This window comes from Gopherus evgoodei, chromosome 12 (assembly GCF_007399415.2).
Source record: "Gopherus evgoodei ecotype Sinaloan lineage chromosome 12, rGopEvg1_v1.p, whole genome shotgun sequence".
Classification (NCBI taxonomy): Eukaryota; Metazoa; Chordata; order Testudines; family Testudinidae; genus Gopherus; species Gopherus evgoodei.
Window position 1 is genome coordinate 4,921,040 of NC_044333.1, and position 25,183 is coordinate 4,946,222.

General features: G+C 44.5%; 1 protein-coding gene across 2 annotated transcripts in view; it reads left to right on the plus strand.

Moving 5' to 3' along the window:
* The first annotated feature begins 4,593 nt into the window (after nt 1–4,593).
* NUTF2 (nuclear transport factor 2) overlaps nt 4,594–25,183 on the plus strand; it is a 57,474-nt gene continuing 36,884 nt past the window's right edge. The window contains exon 1 of one of the 2 annotated variants that reach the window (XM_030581682.1): nt 4,594–4,662. The gene's annotated coding sequence lies outside the window, so the exon portion shown is untranslated. Of the gene's footprint in view, nt 4,680–25,183 lie in introns of both variants that reach the window. The other variant, XM_030581681.1, reaches the window with a different exon arrangement.

A 25,183-nucleotide genomic window follows, 5' to 3' on the forward strand; every position in this document is an offset into this window, starting at 1 on the left:
CAGTGTTGATAAATGCAAAGTAATGTACATTGGGAAACATAAATCTAACTATACATACAAAATGGAGTCTAAGTTAGCTTTTACCACTCAAGAAAAAGATCTTGGAGCCATTGTGGATAGTTCTCTGAAAACATCCAGTCAATGTGCAGCAGCAGTCCAAAAAAGCTAACAATATTAGGAACAATTAGGAAAGAGGTAGATTACTAAGACAGAAAATATCATGATGCCACTATATAAACCCATTATATGCTCACACCTTTAATACTGTGTGCAGTTCTGGCCATCCCATCTCAAAAAAAGATATTAGAATTGGAAATAGTAAGGGCAACAAAAATGATTAGGGGTATGGAACAGCTTTCACATGACCTCAGTTTGGAAGAGAGATGACTGAGGGAGGATATGATAAAGGACTATACAATGACTGGCATGGAGAAAGTGAATACAGAAGTGTTATTTACCTTTTCTCATAACACAAGAACCAGGGGTCATCCAATGAAATGAACAGGCAGCAGGTTTAAAACAAACATAAGGAAATATTTTTTCACACAATGCAGTCAACTGGTGAAACTTGTTGCTAGGGGATGTTGTGAATGCAAAAAATATAACTGAATTCAAAAAGAATTACTGGTAGATAAGTTCCTATAGGACAGGTCCATCAATGACTATTAGCCAAAATGGTCAGGGATACGCCATGATATGGGTGTTCCTAAAGCTCTGACCAAACTACAGGGGGTGGATCACTTGATAACTACCCTGTTTTGTTCATTCCCTTTGAAGCAACTGGCACCAGCCACTGTTGGAATACAGGATATTGGGCTAAATGGACCAGTTGTCTAACCTAGTATGGCCATTCTTATGTAAACTCACCAGGGTAGTCATTGTCTCTTGTGTGTGTTTATACAGCACCCAGCACAATGGGGCAATCATCTGGATCTCAGATTTTGGGGAACACCTCTGCTACTACCACTGCTACTACAGAATCAGGAGGCAGCAGCTGCTGCCCGTTAGCCCTCACATCAAAGGGCTGGAGCCCAGCCCAGCCCAGCCAGCAGCAGCAACTTCCAGCCCATAGATTGGACTGGAAATTGCAGGGCAATGAGACCTGCCTGTGCTGGCCTACCAACTGGCCTGGAAACCATTTGGCATAAACATGCAAACAGCAGGCATGAAACGTAAGTGCCCATTGCCATCTCCCTCCTACCTATCAGTGACCCTTCCCCATCTCATCCCCCTCAATGGGCTGAACAAACACTTTGGTCCATCCCTACCACTGGGAGACAATGTCCGAACAGTTTCCCCAGAAGTAAAACATCCCCACAATGCAACTCACTCTTCCCTCCACAAACCACCCAGCATCCACCCTCCCCCATCAGTACTCTGCACCTCCCCACAAAATCTTCACACAAAACAGCTCCTGGAGCTCCTTTCCTCTCCACAGCAGCCCGGACTGTCTTTCCCCTTGAAAGCACTGCCCTCCATGGACTGGAAGGCAGCTGTGGCTTCTGACCAGTCAGCCTAGGGAGAGAGGACCCTAGCCCTGATATACAGCCCCTGCAGTTACAGCTGGTAGAAAAAGGATTCTCTTTGCTTGCTGTTGATAGTTGTGCTTCCTTCTTTTCCTGCAGCAATAGGTGCAAGGCACAGAACCCAGCTCAGCTGAGCAGCAGGGAAAGCTGGATGTGGCAGGAGAGCTGGAGGGGGAATGAACGTAGAATGGCCATGCTGGGTCAGATCAATGGTCCATCTAGCCTAGGATTCTGTACTCCAAGAGTGGCCAATGCCAGGTGCTACAGAGGTAATGAACAGAACAGGCAATCATTGAATATCATCACCTCTCATCCAGTCCCAGCATGCAGCAGTCAGAGATTTAGGGACACCCAGAGCATGGGGTTGTGTCCCTGACCATTTTGGCTAACAACCATTGATAGACCTATCCTCCGTGAACTTATCTAATTTTTTTCAACTCTGTTAGTTTTGGTCTTCACAACATCCCTTGAAAACACGTTCCACAGGTTGACTGTGAAGAAAGATGGATTCCATCTAAAAACCAGTGACTTTGGCAGATCTGTGGGGAAAGCCCAGGTAGAGAGAGGGCACAGAGCCCCCTTTCATCCAAAGAATGGGCCTGTGGCCCAGCCAGAGGGAGAGAAACAGGAAACAATTGGCTGCCCTAGTCATTGCTCATTTAGGCTCCCAGCCCAAGGATGGCATCATGCACCTGCAGTCACCTGCTCTAAGCTGTGAGAAGCCAAGGGATTGTCAGGGGATGCAATTATTTTTTCAGGGGGAAAAGACCGCCACTAATAAGCCAGGGAATTTACTGAGGTAAGGTGCCTGCAGCATTCAATACTGCACTGTGGCTCCATTCCTTTCCTCTCTCCCACCCCAGCAGCGCCCTAGCTTCCTCGGTTTTCAGCAGCAGTCCTGCCTCTCCCCAGCCAACTGCTTTGGGAGGCAGAACTCATGAGCCTGAATGAAAAAAAAAAAAAAAAGGCTCATCCCAGTTGCTGCCACTGCAACCAGAATCAGGTAGAAGCCTCCTGGGACTACCTGTGGAGAGCTGGGAATTTTTAGGGCTTAAATCATGGTTTCATGGCCCTAATGCTGCCTAGAGGTTGGGAGAGCTCTGACCACTCCTTGCATGAAGTGATCAACTGTCCAAGATAGTGCCTGGATTATTTCTCAAAACTCTGAACCTCACAGCTCTAAATACCTGTTTCTCCATTTCCAGATAATTATAAACCCTGCTTATAAACCCTCTCTGTTCTGTGTCATTAATGGTTGTCTGCCATTTTACTGAATAGTGCACGTTTCCAGTGGAGTTGTGCAGCTTCATACTTCCTCTTTAGGATTCTTCTCCTTTGGGGCTTGATTATTTGCCAGAGGTCTGCCTCGCCTCTTCCAGTCTCATTGTTTCTCCGCTTGTCATTCCCAAGGAGTATTTCTTTTTCACATTTTTCAATATAAAACTCTTGTTTTGAAAGTTAGGTGAGCTTTATGGGGAAACCACATCTGTTCATTTTTCAGACTGATTTAATAACTTTACCCAATTCCTTCATTTGACTCACTCATGGCCAAGAGGTCTAAAAACATCAGACTATGTTCTTGTATGGAAATTTGTATTCTCTCACCTTTTTCATGATTACCCCTTTCTGTTGAAATGGTATCACTGCAGTATTATGCCTCCAGGACAGCTTCCCACTGCAAGAGGGGAGAAAGGGGCTCAGTAGGCCACTGCAGCTTTTGCTAAGTTAAAATTTAGCAAGTCTTTGAGAATACATTGGAGCAATAAAACAAGTTTTCTTTCCACAATTTCTGAGGCGCTCTTTGATTTTAACATTATTCATCTTCACCGTTTCCTATGTTTCTCTTTACCTCTTGCTTCACTTGCAACTGCAGATGGACCACTGTGTCCACCTTCTCATGATTCGCACATCAGAAGTCCTTATAATAAAAATCAGCTACTTCTTCTTTTTCTTAATTGCCAGGCATTTAGTGAGAAAGTCCATTTCCATTGCTTTGAATTCTTGAAAAAGTTCCTTTGTTTAACTGTTTGGTTGGCATATCCTTTTCTTTTTCTGCCTAAGATTAGGCACCGTTATGTCTTCCCCTCCAGGCTGGGGTGAATTTTCTTGGCAAAATAGCTATCCACTCTTTGCCTCCATTTAGGGATGGCCATTAGGCAACTAATGGACTAGTTTCTTTGGGGTGCATGGATTTTCGGAGGCACAGAACACCTATGTCACCAGCCCCACTGTGGTAGATGATGTCACTTCCCCCTGGAAGAAGATGGGGTTTAGGAGTGAGCTGAAGGCGCTATTCGAGGCAGCTTGGCCAACTAGAGCTGGGAGCGTGTGCCAATGAAAGGCAGCACGAGGGAAGGTGTGAAGTCACGAGTAAAGAGACACAAGAGAGCGGGAGGGGAGGGACAGGGCCGCGAGACCTCGCTGAGGCGGGTGAGTTGCGGTTTCCAAGGACAGGATGAGCTTGACGCCGACGCTGCGGGTCAGGGTCCTGCACAGGCACAGGCTGCTGAGGGGAAGGGGTGCAGAGAACAGCCCCGGGACAGACTGCTCCGAGTCCCCGTCCCCCCATGGCCAGCCCTGGGGCAGAGGGCTTGGCCAGCCAGGCGGGGCAGCAGGAGACTGAGGGGCCCCAGCCCGAAGGAGAGCGGGGCTGCCCCGCCCGGCACGCCCCCGGGACCCCTCGCCACGCAGAGGGCAGCAGACCCAGCTACTGACCCCGCCCTGCCCCCAAGCGGCTGCCAGGACAGGGCCCCGCCACCCGCAGGAAAAGCACCGCTGCCCGCTAGGCCAAGTCCCGCCAAGAGCCGAGGGCGGAGTTTTGAGGGAAAGGGAACCAACAGCGCTGCGCTCCGCCACTATCCCACAACGCTCTGCGGCTAAAGGGCGCCGATAGCAGAATGTTGTTTCGTTGCCTTTCCTTCAAGCTGGGAGCCGGTGGGCGGCAGCGGCGCATGGCATGCCGGGAATGGTAGTCCGCGCGTTTCCCTCCGGGGCTGTTTCTTGTCCGTGGCAGGACTCGCTTTCCCGGCGTGCCATGGGGTGGTGGGCGCGTCAGGGCGGGGCGGGGAGCGCGGGGGAAGGCGGCTCAGTGGGTTCAGGCCGCGCTCGGTGCCGCCGCCATCGTGGGAGCCGCGCGGTGAGTGCGGGCCCCAGGTAGGCGGGCTGGGCACGGGGCGCGGAGCTGCGGGCTGGAGCCGGCCCGGGCAGCATCGCGATGCGGCGAGGGGGCCGCTCCGGAGCCGCCCGCTGCGCCCTGACAGGAGGGGCGGGGGCTCCAGTGCAGCGGGCCTGGCCCCTGCTTAGTGCGGCGGGAGCTGCATGGGCGCTGCCAGCAGCCCCGTGGGCGCGGGGGGCGAGCCCGGGCTGGTCAGCTGTGGGGCTGCAGAGCTACCAAGTGGGGCTGAAATCCGCCTCTGTCCCGGGCGGGAGCACAGGCAGTGTAACGCCCACCTCTAAAACGGGGTCCATGGGCGATCCTGGCAGTTACAGGCCGGTATAGAACAGAATGATCAGATACATACAGGAACAGGCTTTGGTTGGGAGGAGTCAAGATGGCTTTTGTGAAGGGAAATTGTGCTTCACCAATCTACTGCAGTTCTTTGAGGGATCAACAATTGTGGACAAGGGGGATCCAGTGGATATAGCGTAGCTGGAATTTGGTAAAGCCTTTGATGAGGTCCCTCACCAAACATTCTTCATCAGTGTAAGCAGTCCTGGGGTCTGAGAGAAAGTCCTCTCATGAATCAGTAACTCGTAGAAAGGGGGGAAAAAAAGTTAGGAATACATGGTCAGTTTTCACAGTAGAGAGAAGTAAATAGCGGGGTATCCCAAGGATCTGTACTGGTAACAGTGCTGTTCACTATTTACTCCTTTTTCCAAATCATTTATAAATATGTTGAAGTGGCAACGTTTGTGGACAATACAAAATTACTCAAGATAATTAGGTCCAAAGCAGACTGTGAAGAGTTACAAAGGGAACTCACAAAACTGGGTGACTGGGCAAGAAAACAGGAGATGAAATTCAGTGTTGATAAATGCAGAGTAATGCACATTGGGAAACATAAACCCAACTATACATATAAAATGATGGAGTCTAAGTTAGCTTTTATCACTGAAGAAAGACATCCTGGAATCATCGTGGATTGTTTTCTGAAAACATCTGCTCAGTGTGCAGCAGCAGTCAAAAACCTTAAACCTAACAATATTATGAACTATTGGGATCAATAATAAAACAGAAAATATTATAATGCCAGTATCTAAACCCATGAGATGACCACACCTTGAATACTGTGTGCAGTTCTGGTCACCCCATCTCAAAAAGGATATATTAGAGTTGGAAATAGTAAGAGCAAATGATTAGGGGTATGGAACAGCTTCCACATGAAGAGAGTCTGTTCAGCTTGGAAGAGAGATGACTGAGGGTGTTTGATAAAGGACTATATAATCATGACTACTGTGGAGAAAGTGAATATGGAAGTGTTATTTACCTTTTCATATCATACAAGATCCAGGGGTCATCCAGTGAAATGAATAGACAGCATGTTTAAAACAAACATAAGACAGTACTTTTTCACACAATGCATAGTCAACCTGTGAAACTTGTTGCCAAGGGATGTTGTGAACACCAAAAATAACTGGATTCAGAAAAGAATTAACTAAACTCATGGGGGATAGGTCCATCAGTGGCTATTAGCCAAGATGCTCTGGGTATCCCTAAAGCTCTGACTGCTAGAAGCTGGGACTAGGTAATGGGTTGTGTCATTCAATAAATTGCTCTGTTCTGTTTATTCCCTCTGAAGCATCTGATACTGGCCACTATCTGAAGATGGGCTACTAGGCTAGATGGAAACAGGTCCGTTTTGGAATTTAAAAACTTTACATGACTTTAAAATCTTATTTCAAAACATAAATCAGATTCTGTTATAGGTATTGTTATTTGTACAGTCTTCCTATTGGAAAGCATTACATTGAGATTTCTGGAATCCTTTTCATCTAGGGATGCTTGTTGCTTTAACTGTAGTCTGTCCTGTCCTTGTAATCACTCAGCAGTACGTATAGTTCTTCAGAGAGCTGTTGTTTGGAACCACAGTAATTCATTATCCCTCTTGAACTGCCTTTATAATAATTGTCTCCAGTATTCCTAGTGTACTGCATTCCATTTCTGTCTGTATCTGAAAGGTGGTGCATAGTGTTGGAAGCGAGGAAATCCTGAGTTCTGATTCCATCAGTGTCACTGACTTGTAAGATCTTGGGCAAGTAACTTTCTGTATTTCTTTTTTTCCCATGTGTAAGATGGGAACAATGTTTGCACTACATCAGGGGAGGGCAAACTACGGCCAGTGGGCTGAATCTGGCCCGTCACGGCTTTCAGTCTGGCCCACGGGATTGCCAGCTGCACGGCACAGCAGGGCTAAGGCAGGCCCCCTGCCTGCCCTGGCCCCACACTGCTCCCGGAAGTGGCTGGCACCACGTCCCTTTGGCCATGGAGGGGCAGGGCGGGCAGAGGGCTCTGTGCCCTGCCCTTGCCTGCAGTTATTGCCCCCTGCAGCTCCCATTGGCAAGGGCAGCGTGAAGCACAGTGCGTGGCGAAGCCACCTGCCCCATCCCGCCCCCAGGCACCTCTGCTGGACATGCAGGCCACTTCTGGGAGTGGTGCATGGCCAGGGCAGACAGGGAGCCTGCCTTAGCCCTGCTGCATGCTGCTGCCAGCCCCAGAGCTGCTCGAAGTAAGCAGCACTGGGCTAGAGCCCAAATCCTTGCCCTGAGTCCCCTGCTGCACCCTGCACCCTAACATCCTGCCCCAGCCCTATGTTCATGGCCCTGCATACCATTTCCCCACCCAGATGTGGCCCTTGGGCCAAAAAGTTTGCCGACCCCTGCACTATATATATGTTGTGAGGCTATGGGTATAGTGTTTTGCAAATGTAAAGTACTAAGTGCTGTCAGATCTGTAAATTGAATTTACACACTTTTTTGCATAGTCTCTACTTGGATGCTTATCTCAAGTTACCCATATTAGGTGATCAGAAGCCATCTATTGTTTTTTCTATTGAAAAACAAAATATGAACCTGAAATTCATAACGCCTAACGTACAGCTTGTCAGAAGGCCACTAACACTTAATAAAAGGGGCAAACTTCAAGACTAGTATAAGAGCAAGTGCTGGTGGACAAGAGGACTCTACAGATTCTAGCTAGGAGAGCACTCAGCGTGAATGCCAACTCCCCAAACCAAGGAGGTAAATGCTGGTTCCTTGTTTTATTCTCTTTCATAGCCATATTCTCCTCTGTTTCACAGATGAATGATTCAAATGTTATCATAGTAGATGGCTAGTCATATTGTACGATGTCAGTGTGCGTTACGTGGAGAGCTGTCTCTGGACTGGAGATGAAACAAATACATTAGGAGGAGATTGTAACTGTAACCTCGTTCATGAATGCAAAGCTACCTCCCAGCTGCCCATAGCAACAGAACCTTTTGTCTTTTTAGGATTAGATGAGAGTCAGCATCCAGGGCCTAGAAAGTGAGTTGTTAGGCTTTCTACTTTACTGTATCCCTGACTGGGACCATTCCTGTCTGACATGTTATGACACGAAGACCAAATTTTTTTTCAAATATTTGAGTTGACTGAGTTTATTTATAAATTGTCAAGAGAAACATTTTCAGAAGTAGCTTACCAGCTCTTGGTAGAACTGCCTTGTTTAAAACAAGTTTTCCTTGCACTCTCTTGGAAGTTTAATCTGGATTGGAGTCTTATCCAATTGTAAGAACTGAATTGTGATAAGATATTATTTTAAAACATATTGGTGATATCCAAATATTGCATCAGTGTGTCAGATCCTCTGTACCTAACTAGATTTAACTGAGTCTCTTTTCCCTATTTGTATACAGATTGCTTTGTGGATTACTAGCTGAAATAAAATATTAATTGGACCACCACATGTTAGTGCACTACATATTTGAGTTTCAGAGCCGAAACTGATAGTTATTGCTATGTGATTAAAGTATCTCCTCTTAAAGAGAGAAACTGCTGAAAAAGCCCATTTAAATGTCCATAAGTGGTAAAAGTCTAAACTATTTCTTCATCACTGGGTAGTCTGAGAGACTAGAGAACTGTTATCTATTGCCAGAAGCTCGGAGTTGCCAACAGGATGGATCATTTGGTTGCCTGTTCTGTTCATTCCCTCTGAAGCACTTGGCATTGGCCACTGTCAGCAGACAGGATATTGGGCTAGATGGACCATTGGTCTGAGCCAGTATGGGCATTCTTTTGTTCTTAGTAAATCAAGATTTCTTAACATTTTCCATAGTGGTTGGATTACTGGAGCAGATTAAAATATGTAGTTTAGCTAGAGTATGAAGAAAAATCTGCAGGCTACTTGCAGAAAAATACAAGAAGGTAAAGTTATAAACATATCGACATACAGGATGCTTTCTCAAACCAATACACGTGCTGAAAACAATGTACATGCACTGAAATCACTCTCACTTGTGCCTGTATAACTCTTGTCTGTGACTATATAATTAGCGTTTCTGTTTTTTAAATGACTAAATCCAGTAGGTCCTATCTGACGTTTATTTCTAATGAGACAAACCATGCTTCATCAGACTAATTTTGATATTTGAAGAGTGATAAATTTTACTTTATACTGTTTTTCTATAGTGTATTGTTCTCACTTCAAGACTGCATACAGTTTTATCAGTTACACGCAAACCCTGCTTATTTGTCATTTTAGTCTAACTCAGTGGTCCCCAAAGTGTGGGACATTCCACTCCCAGGGGGCACAGAGGAATGTTCAGAGGGGGCATGGTGGAGCCTCGCTCTGGCTCTCATCCCAGCTTCTCCGGCATTCCCAGTTCTGCCCTCAGCTCCGCCTTCAGCCCAAGCTCCTCTGCTGAACCAACTGCTGTAATGGAGGGGGCACGACAGGAAAAGTTTGGGCACCACTGGTCTAACTGCTTATCACTGTAAATTAATTTGCCTTCCAGTTCTACTTCCTTTTCAGTTACTTATGAATTTGACATTGTTTTCCTTCTATGCTACTCAGCAATGCTACCTTCTCCTCCTCCTCCTCTCCTCCCCACCCCACCCCCCCCGCCCCATGATCTGTTAGGTCTGGTCTAAACTTAAAAAAATTTACTGGCATAACTTTTAGTAAGCCGTGAGTTGAGTTTTTTGTTGTTGACATAGTTATGCCAGTAAAAGCCCTAGTGTAGACGCAGTTATACCAGTATAGCTTACTTTGTTTTGCCAAACTAGAATAAGCTTTATTGGTATAACTATATCCACCCTGGGGACTACACTAGCCTAGTTAAAGCAGCAAATCTTGAGTGTAGGTAAGGCCTAAGGTTCCTGCCACTTTATGCGTGTGCATCATGGAGCTCTGTGCCTCATATTGCCTGTCTGGTTTGTATCCCAGAAAAGAGGCAAAAGGGGCTGAGCACTGGGGGCCAGGGTAGTGGAGAATAAGAGAATTGGGGACAAAAATGGCAGGAGCCTCAATAATTGACGAGTTCAGAGCAAGGCAAAATCTGGCATTTTTAGACTTCAGGTATTGTTGCAATACTTGGGTAGTCCAGTTAGTGCGACACTGTTTTACCAGAGGTCCTGTACCCATGGAGATTGGAGGAAATTTAGCTGAGGCTGGGTGAATGGCTGTATCATGGACAGAAATAACAGGTTCACGTCTTCTTGAACTAGGGCCAAATGTGTATTTTCTGATTGACTGTGCACACTTGCGTTTTCTTTGTTTCCAATATGTTCTGAGAAGGAAGCTGCTTGCCCTGATACAAGTAGCGAACTTCAATATTTGTTGCTATCTTGTGTAAATAATTGCAAAAAAAATGTAGGGTAAGAGCAATGTATTTGCATGTTCTCAAATGGAGCAGAAATTCTCTTCTCTTAATGGTCCTTTTTGGCCATAAAATCTATTCTGATAATCTGGTCTGACCTCCTGCATAACTCAGGCTGTAGTATTTTACCCAGTCACTCCTGCATCAAACCCATAATTTATGGCTGTTTTCTATGCGATATATGTGTGGACTTGTGGGATATATATCATATTAGATTGGAATATCCCATTGGAACAAAACAATTACATATGTGGTAAGAAATGGAGAGAGTGGTTGTAGAACTGCGACTTGAAAGTTAAATATATCACTGCAACAACCTGTTCCTTCTGGGATAGTATGTATCTTGGATTCCTCTAGTTCTGAGAGGAGTAACTCTCCAGCAGCAATTCCTTGTGTTCTTTTTGTAAAGACTTACCTACTTAGTCTTAAAAATGAGGAGCATAAAAGGAATTTCACATATTGGAGTTAAGGGGGTGGAGGTGAGTAAAGGTGATGAATCTCCGTATCATTGATAGAAGTAAAACTTGATAAAGTTAAGATGGTTAGTCTTGGGATGTGGAATTCATTTCTCACCCGAGTCCCAGTTAATATTCCTTATTATACACTCCTGAAAGGATGAGCACTTGGAATGTTCTATTAAATCTGTTCACTTCCTTGGAAAAACACAAGTGATAAAAATAAGGTTAACGTTTGCTGTCCTCTCTGCTGGAATGTGTTGTGTTTCTGTGATACTGCTAGTAGGTTCCTTTGGTAGTGTAATGGTTTGTAGTACAGGTTTTTACTTGGACTTTGCAGTATGTAATACCACAGTTGACATGTTTGCTGAACGACTTTGCTAACAGCATTGTGAGTGTGATTTTTGTTTCCAGCTGTTTTTAAGCCCTCAAATACTGCAGTTGATCAGGCAGCTGAAGTAACTGTGCATGTACATCTGGCAGACAAAATAAATATGCATACTTCTGCACTTAAATTTCTGAAATGTGGGACCATTGTGTGTAAAATAAAAAATTGTGCAATTTTGCAAGCAAAGGATAGTGGAGGAGAGAGCGTTAGCTAGGTGCCATGAGGAAGGCTTTAGTGATGGCAAAGCATGTATACCATTAAGTTTGGGATCTCTGGAGAAAGTACTTGTGGTGCTGGTGTGAAAGTGATGGGTTTATAATACAATATATGTATATTGTGATAACACTCAGAGGTCTGAATAATTATCTGAGTCCTGTCATACTAGGTATTGCATAAAAACATATGAAGACAGGATTTGATGACTGCAAGCAAAATGAAGCTGCTAAGTCCATTTCTCCATCTACTAGCTTTGACAGTGTTCAGTTAAATACTAGTATCTCCACAACTAGATAATGGGATGAGTTTTCCTGTGATTTTTTTTTTTTTTTAAATAATGCCAAACTTGAGCTGCAGTTCCCAGTGTTGAGAGAGAATTTGGTGTTTAGGCAGATTTCCTTTTTGACATCTTTTGTAGTAACCATCAAGACTGTAATTCTTGGTTTTAGTTATATTTAAATAAATAGTGACTGATTTTATCTATACATTGCTGAACCTTGAAAGGATAAAAGTAATCCTCACCCAATAATAAGCCTAGCTGGCTGTTTAGTAATGATTTGGGATGGGGGGGGAGGCTAGGAGAAGGACTTGAAGACTGAAGGCGGGACCTGATAAATCCTCAAATACGTCAAGGGCTGTTCTCCCTGTCCACTGAAGAGAAGTCTCTACATGTACTCAGTTTACACCCTGAAGTATAAGAATTAATTACATATCAATCTTAGCTTCCATAGTTACAGTTGTTAATAACTAGTTTTACAGTCATCTTTTTTAACTATCATAATACTTGTCTTGACAACCTTCTGCAAGAGTGAATTGCACAGACCAATTACAAATACCTAGGCTTTGCAGAATTCAATCTTTGTTTTTAGAATTTTGACAGCTAAGATCAATGCTTATTTTTAAGCATTTTTTGTATTTTTTATCGATCTACATTTTCACATTCTCACATTCTCATAGACTCATAGACTCTAGGACTGGAAGGGACCTCGAGAGGTCATCGAGTCCAGTCCCCTGCCCTCATGGCAGGACCAAATACTGTCTAGACCATCCCTGATAGACATTTATCTAACCTACTCTTAAATATCTCCAGAGATGGAGATTCCACAACTTCCCTAGGCAATCTATTCCAGTGTTTGACTACCCTGACAGTTAGGAACTTTTTCCTAATGTCCAGCCTAAATCTCCCTTGCTGCAGTTTAAGCCCATTGCTTCTTGTGGGAAATTATAGGGATAGCAGACAATAATAACTTAACAAACATTGAGGTTCAAAAAATTAAAGCTTTTTATAACTGTTAAAACACAAACTGCCAACATCCCAGATAAATATTTTTAAATAAAACTCTTAAGTTCTCAAGCAACATTTTTCTTATTCTGCCCATCTGTACATTTCAAGTAATGTTGATGGAAATATTTGTGTTGGTTTGTGTGTGAAATTGTTTACTTGCTTTGCCAATATAAATCTAATCCTTCCAAGCCTACATACACCACAGTAATTATCTTTTTGGGGATCTAAACGTGTTGTCTCTTAGTTTGTCTGTGAGGTGAAGGAAGAACTTCCATTATTTCCTGAAGATGACAAGTCTGAGGTCCTCATGGTCAAATGTTAACGCCATAGGTCCTTGAAAATGAATTATATTTTTTAAGTCAAACAGTAGGTATATAGCCCTGTGGCTCAGGCTACAGCTATACTACAGCCGGGATCGATGCTCTAAGATCGATTCACCAGCAGTCGATTTAGCGGGTCTAGTGAAGACCTACCAGTTCAACAGCAGATCGTTCTCCAGTCGACCCCTGTACACTACCCCTGACAAGAAGAGTAAAGTAAGTTGACCGGAGAGTTTCTCCCGTCGACCCCCCGCCGTAAGTCAACATAAGGTACGTAGACTTCAGCTACGTTATTCGTGTAGCTGGAGTTGTGTAGCATAGGTCGACTTACCGCGGTAGTGAGACACAGCCTAAGGCTCATTGAAAATGAGCAGGTAGGCACACCCTTTCCACAGGCAGTAATGTTTCTAAGCAACTTAGGTGCTCATGATCCTATATTGGAAAAGCATCTAGGACAGGAGTGGCCAAACTTTTTGGTCCGAGGACCACATCTGGGTATAGAAATTGTATGGCAGGCCATAAATGCTCATGAAATTGGGTTTGGGTTGCGGGAACGGGTGAGGGCTCTGGCTAGGGGTGTGAACTCCGGGATGGGTCCAGAAATGAGTTCAGGGTGCGGGTGGGGCCTCCAGGCTGGGGCAGGGGATTGCAGTATGGGAGGGGTGAGGGGGCATGGCAGGGGATTGGGGCATGGGAGGGGTGAGGGCTCTGGCTGGGGGTGCAGCTGAGGATGAGGAGTTTGGGGTGCAGGAGGGAGTTCTGGGCTGGGACTCAGGAGTTTGGAGGGTGGGAGGGGGATCAAGGCAGGGGCAGGGGGTTGGGACACAGCGAGGTGGCTCAGGAGTGGAGGCTCTAGGCGTTGCTTACCTCAAGCAGCTCCTGGAAGCAGCAGCATGGCCGCCCTCCAGGTTCTGTGCGGAGGTGCGGCCAGGTGGCGCAGTGCGCTGCTACATCCGCAGGTGCCACCCTCACAGCTCCTACAGAGCGGAGCTATGCTGCTGCTTCTGGGAGCTGTGCAGAGCGGCCCCCAACCCTGCTCCCTGGCTGGAGTGCTGGAGCAGGGCAAGCCCCAGACCCCGCTCCCCAGCAGGATTTCGAGGTCTGGATTAAAATGGCTGGTGGGCCGGATGTTGCCCACGGGCCGTGGTTTGCCCACCCCTGATCTAGGAAGACTTTCTCTATGCCGGTGTCAAAACTGCGACTAGCAGCTCCTATCTATAATGTCTTTTAATGCATGTGGCCTCCTGGCAGCCACATATCTGCCAGCCGTCCATAAGCAAAAAATGTCAGCTACTAATTTCTGTGTCAAGCCACTAACTTGTGGTTGACCTTGAGTGTATCTTTTTGAAAGAGACATCAGTCTCTGTTTAAAGACTACAAGTGAGAGAGAATCCACCATGTCCATAGGTCAGTTATTTCAGTGGTTCCTTACCCTCCTTATTAAAATATTCATCCAATTTTTATTCTGAATTTGTCTAGCTTCAGCTTTCAGCCACTGCATTTCATTGTCTTTGTTGGAGTAAAGAACCCTAAAGTACCAGAAATCTTGTCCCTGTGTACTTTTAGACTATGATCAAATCGTTTCAACCTTCTCCTGGACAAACTAAATAAATGGCGCATCTAAAGTTTCTTGCTGTAAGGTAGGTTTTCTGGACCTCAGATAATTCTTGTACCTCTCTTCTGAACCCTTTCTAATTTTTCATTCAGTTCATTTTTTGGCTTCCTCTTCCTAACCAAGTGCTTAATTCTCTGTCCTCCCAATGCTGCCATTTTACATCCTGCCCCCAACTAAGCATTTCATTCTCAGCTGCCCCCATACAACAAACCTCAGCATTACATTTTCTACATCTTAATTTTCAGAAGTCCTCTCCCACTTACTCCTGCAGCAGTGTGTGTGTGTGTGGAGATTAGGGGATATGTATTGGTGGATTTTTGTTTCTACACCTAGCTTTTCACTCTTCAGGCCAAGGGTTGGTACATGTGGGAACTGCCTTTTTTTTTTTTTCCTCCCCACCACGGGCTTGGGAATCAGAGCAGGATCACCCTGCATTCCTGCCAGCTACAGCACACCTAGACAATCTGTTCAGCAACTGTGTTTGGTTGCCCTTCTTGAGAAGGCAGGGGAATGGGGAAAAAGGAACCAAAGGGGGTTTCCTTATAGAATATGGGTTTCCCCAGGCCCATAGAAAGGCCTGAAAAGGCAGAGGTGCTATACCTGCAGCCAACTTTTAGAACTTCCAGGATGTTACTTTTGTTGGAATGCTGTGCTGATAAGGTTGAAGTTAGTACTTTTTTTTTATTTAAGTAATTTTGTTAATAAGTATGTGTGCATAATGGAAAGCTCCTCTGTTCTTAAAGAATGTTTGCTTTGGGGCAATATACAGAAAACCTAAAATAGTCCTTTCCTAGTTGCAGTGTTTTTATCTGCGGTTACTCTGGCTTTCTTAAATCAGTTCAGTGAATAGAACTCTGTGTAGCTTGCTGAGGAAATGGTGCAGCCTGATTTTCTAGGAATACCTCTCTCAATTCTTCACTTGCTGCTACTCCTAATAAGCAGTTTTGTAGTCTGTAGCAGTGACTTAGAATGCAGTGGCCAGAGTATCCCAATTCAGGCTATTTCCTCTTCATTGGCCTCCTCTGAATCAAAGAATTGACTAAAATTTTGCTCTGACATGTATGATTTCATGTGGCTTTGATGACTGAATTTGATTCTGCACTGGGAAAGTTTTGCAGTTGACTATCCCTGGATTCCATCTGAATGGTCAACTATAAAGCTCTTACGGGGTCTGGTATTCATTAACAATTGAAGTTAAGTACTTCCACATTGTTCATATTTAAATGCTAGCTTTGCTTAGCATTTCAGACAATACTGTAGGATTTTTATTGCTGAAGAGCTACTCTAGCATACTATAAAAAGCTAAAAATAACCATTAAATATTCTGAGGTTCTCTACATTTCCTGCAAGAAAGAGACTGTAGAGTCTGTTTTTAGGTGTGCTTCAGTATGCAGGTAAAACAGTGTTACTGATCAGAATGTACAAACTAGTCTCTTCCCCAAACCGTAAAGATTCACCCTTACGCTAACTCTTAAACTCTTCAGATTCTGGAATTACCCATATGTAAGAGAATTTTTATCTGTTTCTTCCCCAAACCCGAAGAAGAGCTCTGTGTAGCTTGAAAGCTTGTACCTTCCACCATCAGAAGTTAGTCCAATAAAAGATATTACCTCACCCACTTTGTCTTTTTCCCAAGTGACAAGTCTGAATACAATGTTAGTCACACTACATGAGCAGAAAGAAGAAGGACTCAATATATATAATGTAACATGCTGGTTGCTAGGACCAATGTATGGTAAATGAGACTAGATGTGTCACTCAGGTCTGGGGGATTTACCAGAGGAGAGACTGCTGCATGATTTCTTGTTTGTTACAAGAGGCAGTGTTACTGAAAAGCTGTTCCTGAGGCCCTCTATCTGAACCCTTCTAGTATAGGAGCTACTCTCTTAAGAGCTCGGGGTAATGTCTTTATTCATACTGATCCTTTTTTTGCTGTAATCTACCAGTTAGCTTCAGGAAGAGAACATACCACAGCTAGCCTGGCATCCTGGAACTGTAATTGATAGGTTCTGTCCAGCAGGAGAGCAGTTAAGATATCCTAACTACCCGCCCGCCTGTCCTGTTGTAAGCAAAGTCTTGTAGAGCTGGCATGTCCTTCTCAAAGAGAATGCTCTGCTGACAGCTGCCGCTTTCGTACGTGGCTGGGACTCCAACTTGAGCACTGCAGACTGCTTTGTGGCAGTTTGAAATGGAGAAGGCAGGGTCTCAGGCAGGGAGTCCCCAGGCCATGTAGAGCTGTATAGATTAAATCCAAAACCTTCAACTTCACTCAGAAGCTAAATGGATAACTAGTCCCAGGGTACTGCTGCTTTGCTCCCAGAGAGAGACGGTTTACAAATGGACTGCTGTATTTTTCACTGCCTGCAGTTTCTGGCTAGAGTAAAGGGGTAGCCCTGTGCAGATTACACTATCACATAGTTTTGAGAGTATAAAAGCTTGGATTACGTTAGCAAAGCCTACATCTGAAAGAAATGGGCTCTGGGCTGAACAGCAGTGGTGAAGAACTGCACCCAACAGCAGCCATAGGTCAAATAGTACCCCTAGATTGTAGACTCCAGTTACTAAAGGCTGAGACCCTCAAAAGGACAGGTTTCAGAGCGGTAGCCATGTTAGTCTGAATCAGCAAAAAGAGCGAGTACTTGTAGCACCTTAGAGGCTAACAATTTGTTTGGGCCTAAGATTTCGTGGGCTAAAACCCACTTCATCAGATGCATGGAGTGGAAAATACAGTAGAAAATGGATGCACTGGAAAATACATTTTTTCATGTTCTCTGTGTATATATATCTTTCTACTGTATTTTCTACTGCATGCATCCAATGAAGTGGGTTTTAGCTCATGAAAGCTTATGCCCAAATAAATTTGTTAGTCTCTAAGGTGCCACAAGTACTCCTCATTCAAAAGGACCGATAATCCTTGCCACTTCTTGTGTTTTTTCTTCCAACCTTCTGCTGTTCCCTCTGTTCTCCAGACTGAGTATTGGCCACCTACCCCTCAGCCACGCCCCAGTCTACTAAGTGTTAGGTAAGATGTTCAACAGCAGTGGTGGGACTGCAGGAAAGAGGGAGCTGGGTGTCGCTGACATTTTGAAAACACTGCTCATGCCTCTTCCCTAGCCCTTCTTGGGTTTCCATATGCTTGTTAACCTGTAGAGCACCACAGAAGAGAATCCTCAGGTCAGAACAAATAATCACCAAACCAACCTTGAGGCGTTTGAAAATCCCTGCCAGCTGGGTATGCTTTTCTCACTGTATTTGGCCTTCACCACCCAGGAAAGACATGCATCCAAAGCAGAAGCTCTGGCACAAAGTACTCCCAATATCCTCTAGAGCCCCAGTGAACAATAGTGGCCTAAATTAAGGCAGGACAACAAAGTGTTTGTCTCCTCCAGTTAGCTCACTGCACCCACGGAAGCAGACAGCTCAGACTGGTTCTGCTCAATTTTAGCCACAAAGTATTGAAAGTTCATCTCAACTGAAGACTCACTTTGAGCGCGGAATAGACACAGCTCAAATTAACCAGTCCGTCCACTCAATGAATTTATAAAGACAATTTAGAGGATAATAAGGTTATAAGTAAGGCTACATTTTAGTCACAGGTATTTTTAATAAAAGTCATGGACAGGTCACGGGCCTTAAGCAGAAATTCACGGGCCCGTAACTTGTCCATGACTTTTACTAAAAATACCCGCCCTGACTAAAACTTGGGCAGGGGGCCACAGGTGCTTGGGAGAGGGGTACTGGGGGATGTGGCCAGGGACCCCTGCTGGTATTGGGAAGCAGGGTTGGTAGGGGCTTCCTACCCAGCTCCACATCCCTGCAGGTCCTAGGTGGCAGAGGCAGGGGCCTGGTTCCACTGCTCTTGCCACAGCACTGGCTGTTTCATGTCCCATTAGCCGGGAACTGCAGCCAATGTGGGGTTGGGGTTGCAAGCACGTTGGAGGACAAGATTAGAATTCAAAATGTCCTGACAAATTGGAGAATTGGTCTGAAATCAACCAAAATACATTTAAAGACAAATGCAAAGTACTACACTGAGATTTTGCCTACACTAGCACTTTTGTTGGAAAAATTGTTGTTGGTCAAGGTTGTGAAAAAACACAAAAATGCCAGTGTGGACAGCTGCTGCTGCTTGTTGGGGGTGGTTTGTTTATGCTGGTGGGAGAGCTCTCTCCCCCCTGGCATAGAGGAGCTACACAGGAGACCTTACAGCAGTGTAGCTGCAGTGGTACAGCTGTAAGGCCCGTAGTATAGACACAGCTTTAGGAAGGAAAAATCCTTCCTGAGGATTTTTCACAGCTACAGAATGGGGAATAAGTAGCTAGGCAGTAGTACTGCTGAAAAGAATCTGGGTTAGGGTGTCAATTAATCGCATGAGTTAACTACGATTAAGTAAAAAAAATTAATCATGATTAGTTGCACTGTTAAACAATAGAATACCAGTTGAAATTTATTAACTATTTTTGGATTTTTTCTACGTTTTCAAATATATTGATTTCTGTTACAACACAGAACACAAAGTGTACAGTGCTCACTTTATATTATTATTTTTATTACAAATATTTGCACTGTAAAAGTGATTAACAAAAGAAATAGTATTTTTCAATTCTCCTCATACACGTACTGTAGTGCAATCTTTTTATCATGGAAGTGCAACTTATAAACATAGATTTTTTTAAACTGCTCTCAAAAACAAAACAATGTAAAACTTTAGCACCTACAAGTCCACTCAGTCCTACTTCTTGTTCAGCCAGTCACTCAGACAGACAAGTTTGTTTACATATACAGGAGATAATGCTGCCTGCTTCTCGTTTACAATGTAACCTGAAAGTGAACAGGCGTTCACATGACACTTTTGTAGCCGGCGTTGCAAGGTATTTATGTGCCAGATATGCTAAACATTCAGATGCCCTTTCATGCTTCGGCCACCATTCCAGAGGACATGCTTCCATGCTGATGATGCTCATTAAAAAATGAATTAATTAAATTTGTGACTGAACTCCTTGGGGGAGAACTGCATGTCTTTGTTTCTGTTTTACCCGCATTCTGCCATATTTCATGGTATAGCAGTCTCGAATGATGACCTAGCACGTTTGTTTTAAGAACACTTTCACAGCCGATTTGACAAAATGCAAAGAAGATACCAATTTATCTAAAAATAGATACAGCACTGGACTCAAGGTTTAAGAATCAGAAGTGCCTTCCAAAATTTGTGAGGGAGGAGTTGTGGAGCATGCTTTCAGCAGTCTTAAAAGACCAACACTTACATGCGGAAACTGCAGAACCCAAACCACCAAAAAAGAAAGCCAACCTTCTGCTGGTTTCATCTGACTAATACTTAGATTTACAAAGTCAGCATAAAATAGCTTTTTTCATACCTTAGTGGTTCGTCAGAAGTCCAAACAACACAGTTCCCTTAAAGCAGTAGTCCTCAAACTTTTGTACTGGTGACCCTCCCCTTAAATTAAAACCATTTTTTTATTTATAACACCATTATAAAATGCTGGATACAAAGCAGGGTTTGGGTAGAGGCTGACAGCTCGTGACCCCCCATGTAATAACCTCGCAACCCCCTGAGGTGTCCTGACCCCCAGTTTGAGAACCCCTGCCTTAAAGTGATCCAGCCTCAGGCCTGCATCCAGTTACCCACGTCAAATATGATGAGCATTTCTATAAATCTTATTTCATCATATAAAAGAAAAAGTTCTACCAATCCTGAAGGAACGGACACATCTCTCCCAGGTTAATGAATGTTTCAGATCTTACCCAAATACACACTAAGCTAATTCTTATTAACTAAACTAAAGTTTATTAAAAAGCAAAAGACAGAGAGTATGGTTAAAAGATCAATATACATACAGACTTGAGTTCAATTCATTACGGTTGGGATTCATAGCAGAAATGGTGAGCTTTGTAGTTACAGAGTTCCTGTAGAATTCAATTCATAGGTTATAGTCCAGTGTCCAAACATCACATTCAAGGCGTACCAGTATAACTGGGACCTCAGTCTTGCGACTCAAACTTCCCCCGATGAAGCCTAAGCAGATCTGAGATAAGAGAATCAGGACCCAAGGATCTTTTATACAATTTCGTGTCTGTGGATAAGTTGGGAGTTCCTCAGGGAACAAAAGGTCATTAGGATGACTTTGAAGGAGGTCCCTCACCAGTACTTAGCTATACAAATTATCATAAGGCCATTTGCTTATTCCTCCACCATTCACAGTACATTTCAAAGAGAGATGAATACAGAGAGATCCTATATTTACAATTCATTTAAATGATAGCATGTTCTTTTGACATCTGAATTATCAGAATATAGCATAGACAGGGACTGTTGATTACTTTGTCGACCCTACTCATACATATGTAAATACACAAAAACACAAACATTATCTCCTCGTGTCTTTTGAGGGTTTTTTATTTTGTAGGATGTTTAACCCTTTCTAGCCATGTGTCACCCAAGCAGAACCTATCATCAGCATGGACGCATGTTTTATGGAATGGTGGTTGAAGATGAAGGGACCTATGAATCTTTTAACACATCTGGCATGTAAATATCTTGCGACGCTGGCTACAAAGGTGCCTTGCAAATGCCTGTTCTCACTTTCAGGTGATGTTGTAAACGAGAAGCAGGCAGGATTATCTCCTGCAAATTGTAAACAAGTTTGTCTGTCTGAGTGGTTGGCTGAAAGTAGGACTGAGTGGACCTGTAGGCTCTAAAGTTTTACTTTGTTTTATTTTTCAGTGCAGTTATTTTTTGTACAGGTCTGTTGCATCTTACGTGCCTTTAACATGCATGATTTCAGCTTTATGTGGTTGGCAAAAACAGAAAAAAAGAGAAAAATAACCATTTTAATACTGTACCTGTAGTGTGGGCAGAATTGCCCACCATTACACTCAATGTAATTTTGACTATACGCAATTTTCATTTTACGTGCTGACTGCGGAATGTAACCCCAGCGTAAGATGCGACAGACCTGTACATAATTCTGCATTTGTAAGTTGCACTTTCATGATAGCCCTTGCACTACAGTACTTGTATGAGATGATTTGAAATACTATTTCTTTTGTTATTTACAGTGCAAATATTCATAATCAAAAATAAATATAAAGTGGGCACTATACACCTTGTATTCTGTGTTGTAGTTGAAATCAGTATATGTGAAGATGTAGAAAACATCGAAAATATTAAATGGTATTCCATTATTGTTTAACTACACAGTTAATCACAGGATTAATTTTTTTAATTGCTTGACAGCTCTAATCTAGGTGTTATAGTGGATTGCAGATTGAATGTGTGTCAATGTGATACAGTTGTGAAAAGGGCTAATAGTGTTTTGGGATGTACAAACAGGAAAGTAGTAAGACAAACACAGGAGAAATTGTCCTCTGCTCTGCACTGGTGAGGCTACAGCAGGAGTACTGTATCCAGTTAAGGCACCACACTTTAGGAAAGATGTGGACAGATTGGAGAGAGTCTAGAGGAGAGCAACACAAGTGTTAAAAGGTTTAGAAAACCCGACCTATGAGGAAAGATGTGGGTTTTTTTGTTTTTGTTTTGTTAAGAGTATGTTTAGTCTTGAGAAAAGAGTCCAAGGGGAGACTTGATAAGTCTTTAAATATGTTAAAGGCTGTGAGAAAGAGGACTGGAATCAATTGCTCTCCATGTCCATTCTAGGTAGGACAAGAAGTGATGGGTTTAATCTTCAGCAAGTGAGATTTAGGTTAGATACTAGGAAAACATTTTCTAACTACATAGTTAAGTTCTGGGACAGGCTTTCAAAGGACATTATGGAATCACCATCATTGGAGGTTTTAAAGAACTTGTCGGGGATGAGCTAGGTTTCCTTGATCCCTGCCTCAGCACAGGGACTGGATTTGATGACCTCTTAAGATCCCTTTCAGTGTTACATTCCTATGATTTTATGACATATTCACCAATTTCACCCTTTTTGTGTGTGTGTTTTTGTGCATCTGTAGTTGGTCAGATATTAGCACAAATGTCAAATATTTGACAATTTGAGTTGCTCAAGTACTAATTTTAAAAAAGAATGTAACAAAACAATACACCACACTGTTCTGTTTCAGGTGTGTGTCCTGCCTACAGGGGTAAAGTCCAGTCCCAACCATAGTCACAATAGCTTCTCCATAGGAAAGGTTGTAGGGACTGTCCCATTTTAAGTCTAGATCAAAACCAAACCATTTCATTTCTTTTTGGGGTGGGACTTTCCACCCAAGATTTGTAAAATTTCCAGAGCAATGGCATCCATCTGGAGCTGTTGGACGAGGCTATGTGTGCATGTGGAGACTGGGGATTGCAAGTTTCTTAGCTAAGAGCAAAAAGAGGTTACAGCAGAGTTTGCAAATGGCTTGCCCTTAAATTGATACTGCTCGTGCAATGGATTCTTGAAGTGAAATGCATGTGACGTACGAGAGAAAATTTAATTTAGTAATAGCCAATGTTCAGATTAGCTAACCTTTTTAGCTACAGCAGAATGTGCTAGTGGATGTGTGCCAGGTGCCGGTGCATCTCTTAATGTTAATACCTGGTACTAGCTTTACACTGGAGTGATTTTAAACAGGCAGCTGTGGCTTATTTGGGAATTATACAAATTCATATGCCAACTGAAAGCTTAGATCAGGGGTCGGCAACCTACGGCACGCGTGCCAATTTTTGATGGCATGGGGGGCGGGCTGAGCTGCTCAGCCTGCTGCTGCGCTGGGGTTCCCGCTGCTGGCCCCTTGCCAGCCAGGGTCCCGACGCCAGTCCCACTGAGCATCCACTGCTGCCCTGGGGTTCCTTCCCCCAGGCTGGCAGCGGGCTGAGACCCCAGCTGGCAGGAGCCGGCGGCTAAACCCCAGAGCGGCAGTGAGCTGAGCTGCTCAGCTCGCCGCTGCTCTGGGGTTCCCGCTGCTGGTACCTTGCCAGCCAGGGTCCTGCCGCTGGTCCCTCTCAGCGCCCGCTGCTGGCTGGGTGAAGGTACCTCAGGCTGGCAGTGGGCTGAGACCCCAGCTGGCAGGAGCCAGCGGCTGAAACCCCAGAGGGGGCTGGCAGAGACGCTCAGCCCGCTGCTGCTCTGGGGTTCCAGCTACTGGCCCCTTGCCAGCCAGGGTCCCCGCAGCCCCACTCACCTTGCTTCCTGTTGGAGTTCCAGCGCAGGCCCCCTGCCAAACAGGGTCCAGGCTTCCGGCCCTGCTCAGCCCTACTGGCCGCCAGCTCCACTCACCTCAGCTGCCAATTTGGGGTTCCAGACCTCCTGCCAGCCAGTTATCAACTTATAACTCATAAGCCTGTGTGCAGCTAAAAATATCTAAATAGGTGCCACCAGACACTGGAAAACTCAGCAAGGAAAAGCAAGGGCAAGGATCACACTAAACTAATAAGATCTGCATTTTAATTTTAATTTTTAAATAAAGCTTCTGAAACATTTTGAAAATCTTGTTTACTTTACATATAACAGTAGTTTGGTTATATATTATAGACTTATAGAGAGACCTTCCAAAAAACGTTAAAATGTATTACCGGCACGCGAAGACTTAAATTAGAGTGTATACATGAAGACTCGGCAAAGCACTGCTGAAAGGTTGCTGACCCCTGGCTTAGATCTCTAGTTAGGGGTCATGTGGCAGGTCCCACTCCTCTCTGTCCCTTGCTTCTGGGCCCCTCTGCCCTCCCTGGGACTGTGCGTGCAGACACACCTGGGCAGCGTGCACTGTCTGGGCAGTGAGTGGGAGCCAGCTCCAAAACTTCCCCACAGCCTCCTGGTGATCCCTTATTCCTGTCTCCTGGGTGCAGTGTGGGAAGGGATCACGATCCTCGGGGAGTGCTGGGGATGCACTTCACCGCTTAGCAGCAGCCAGGCAGGGCTGTGCCTGTTCTTCCTCTGAAACCTACATTTTTTGTCAAATATCAAAACAAATAGACAAAAATAAATGAAAAACCAACCAAACAAAATGCCTTCTCTGAACATCCCATTCTAAATATTAAGACTTGCAAAGTTTCATTTTAATAGCTTGAGCGCCCTGGAGACTGATAGCCTAATTATCCTCACAACAGGTGCACATGGATATTTTCCTGCCAATGTGCCTCAGTCTAAAAGTGGAGAGCCCAATTCTCAGATGGTAGTTTGGTATAAAGCTGCCTCATTCTACTGGGATAGCCACCACAGGAGCTAATTATTCAGTTTATATACTCATCTGATCTTTATGGACACCTGAGTCTATCAGTAGCACCGACACACTTAGGAAATGGTGGGCAGTAGAGTTTTCCCAAAGTGCAACACAGTTGTAGGGCTTGAGCAGGGATCGGCAACCTTTGGGAAGTGGTGTGCCATGAATTGAAGGTTTTGCGTGCCAGACAAGCAGCGCAGGCAGCAGGTGGAGCCCCAGACCAGCAGTGGGATGAGTGGCTCATCCTGCTGCTTGTCTGGGGTTCTGTAATCCATGCCAGCAGCAGGCTGAGCGGAGCCGGCAGGCAGGACCCCGGCTGGCAGCATGCCACTAAAAATCAGCCTGTGTGCTGCCTTTGG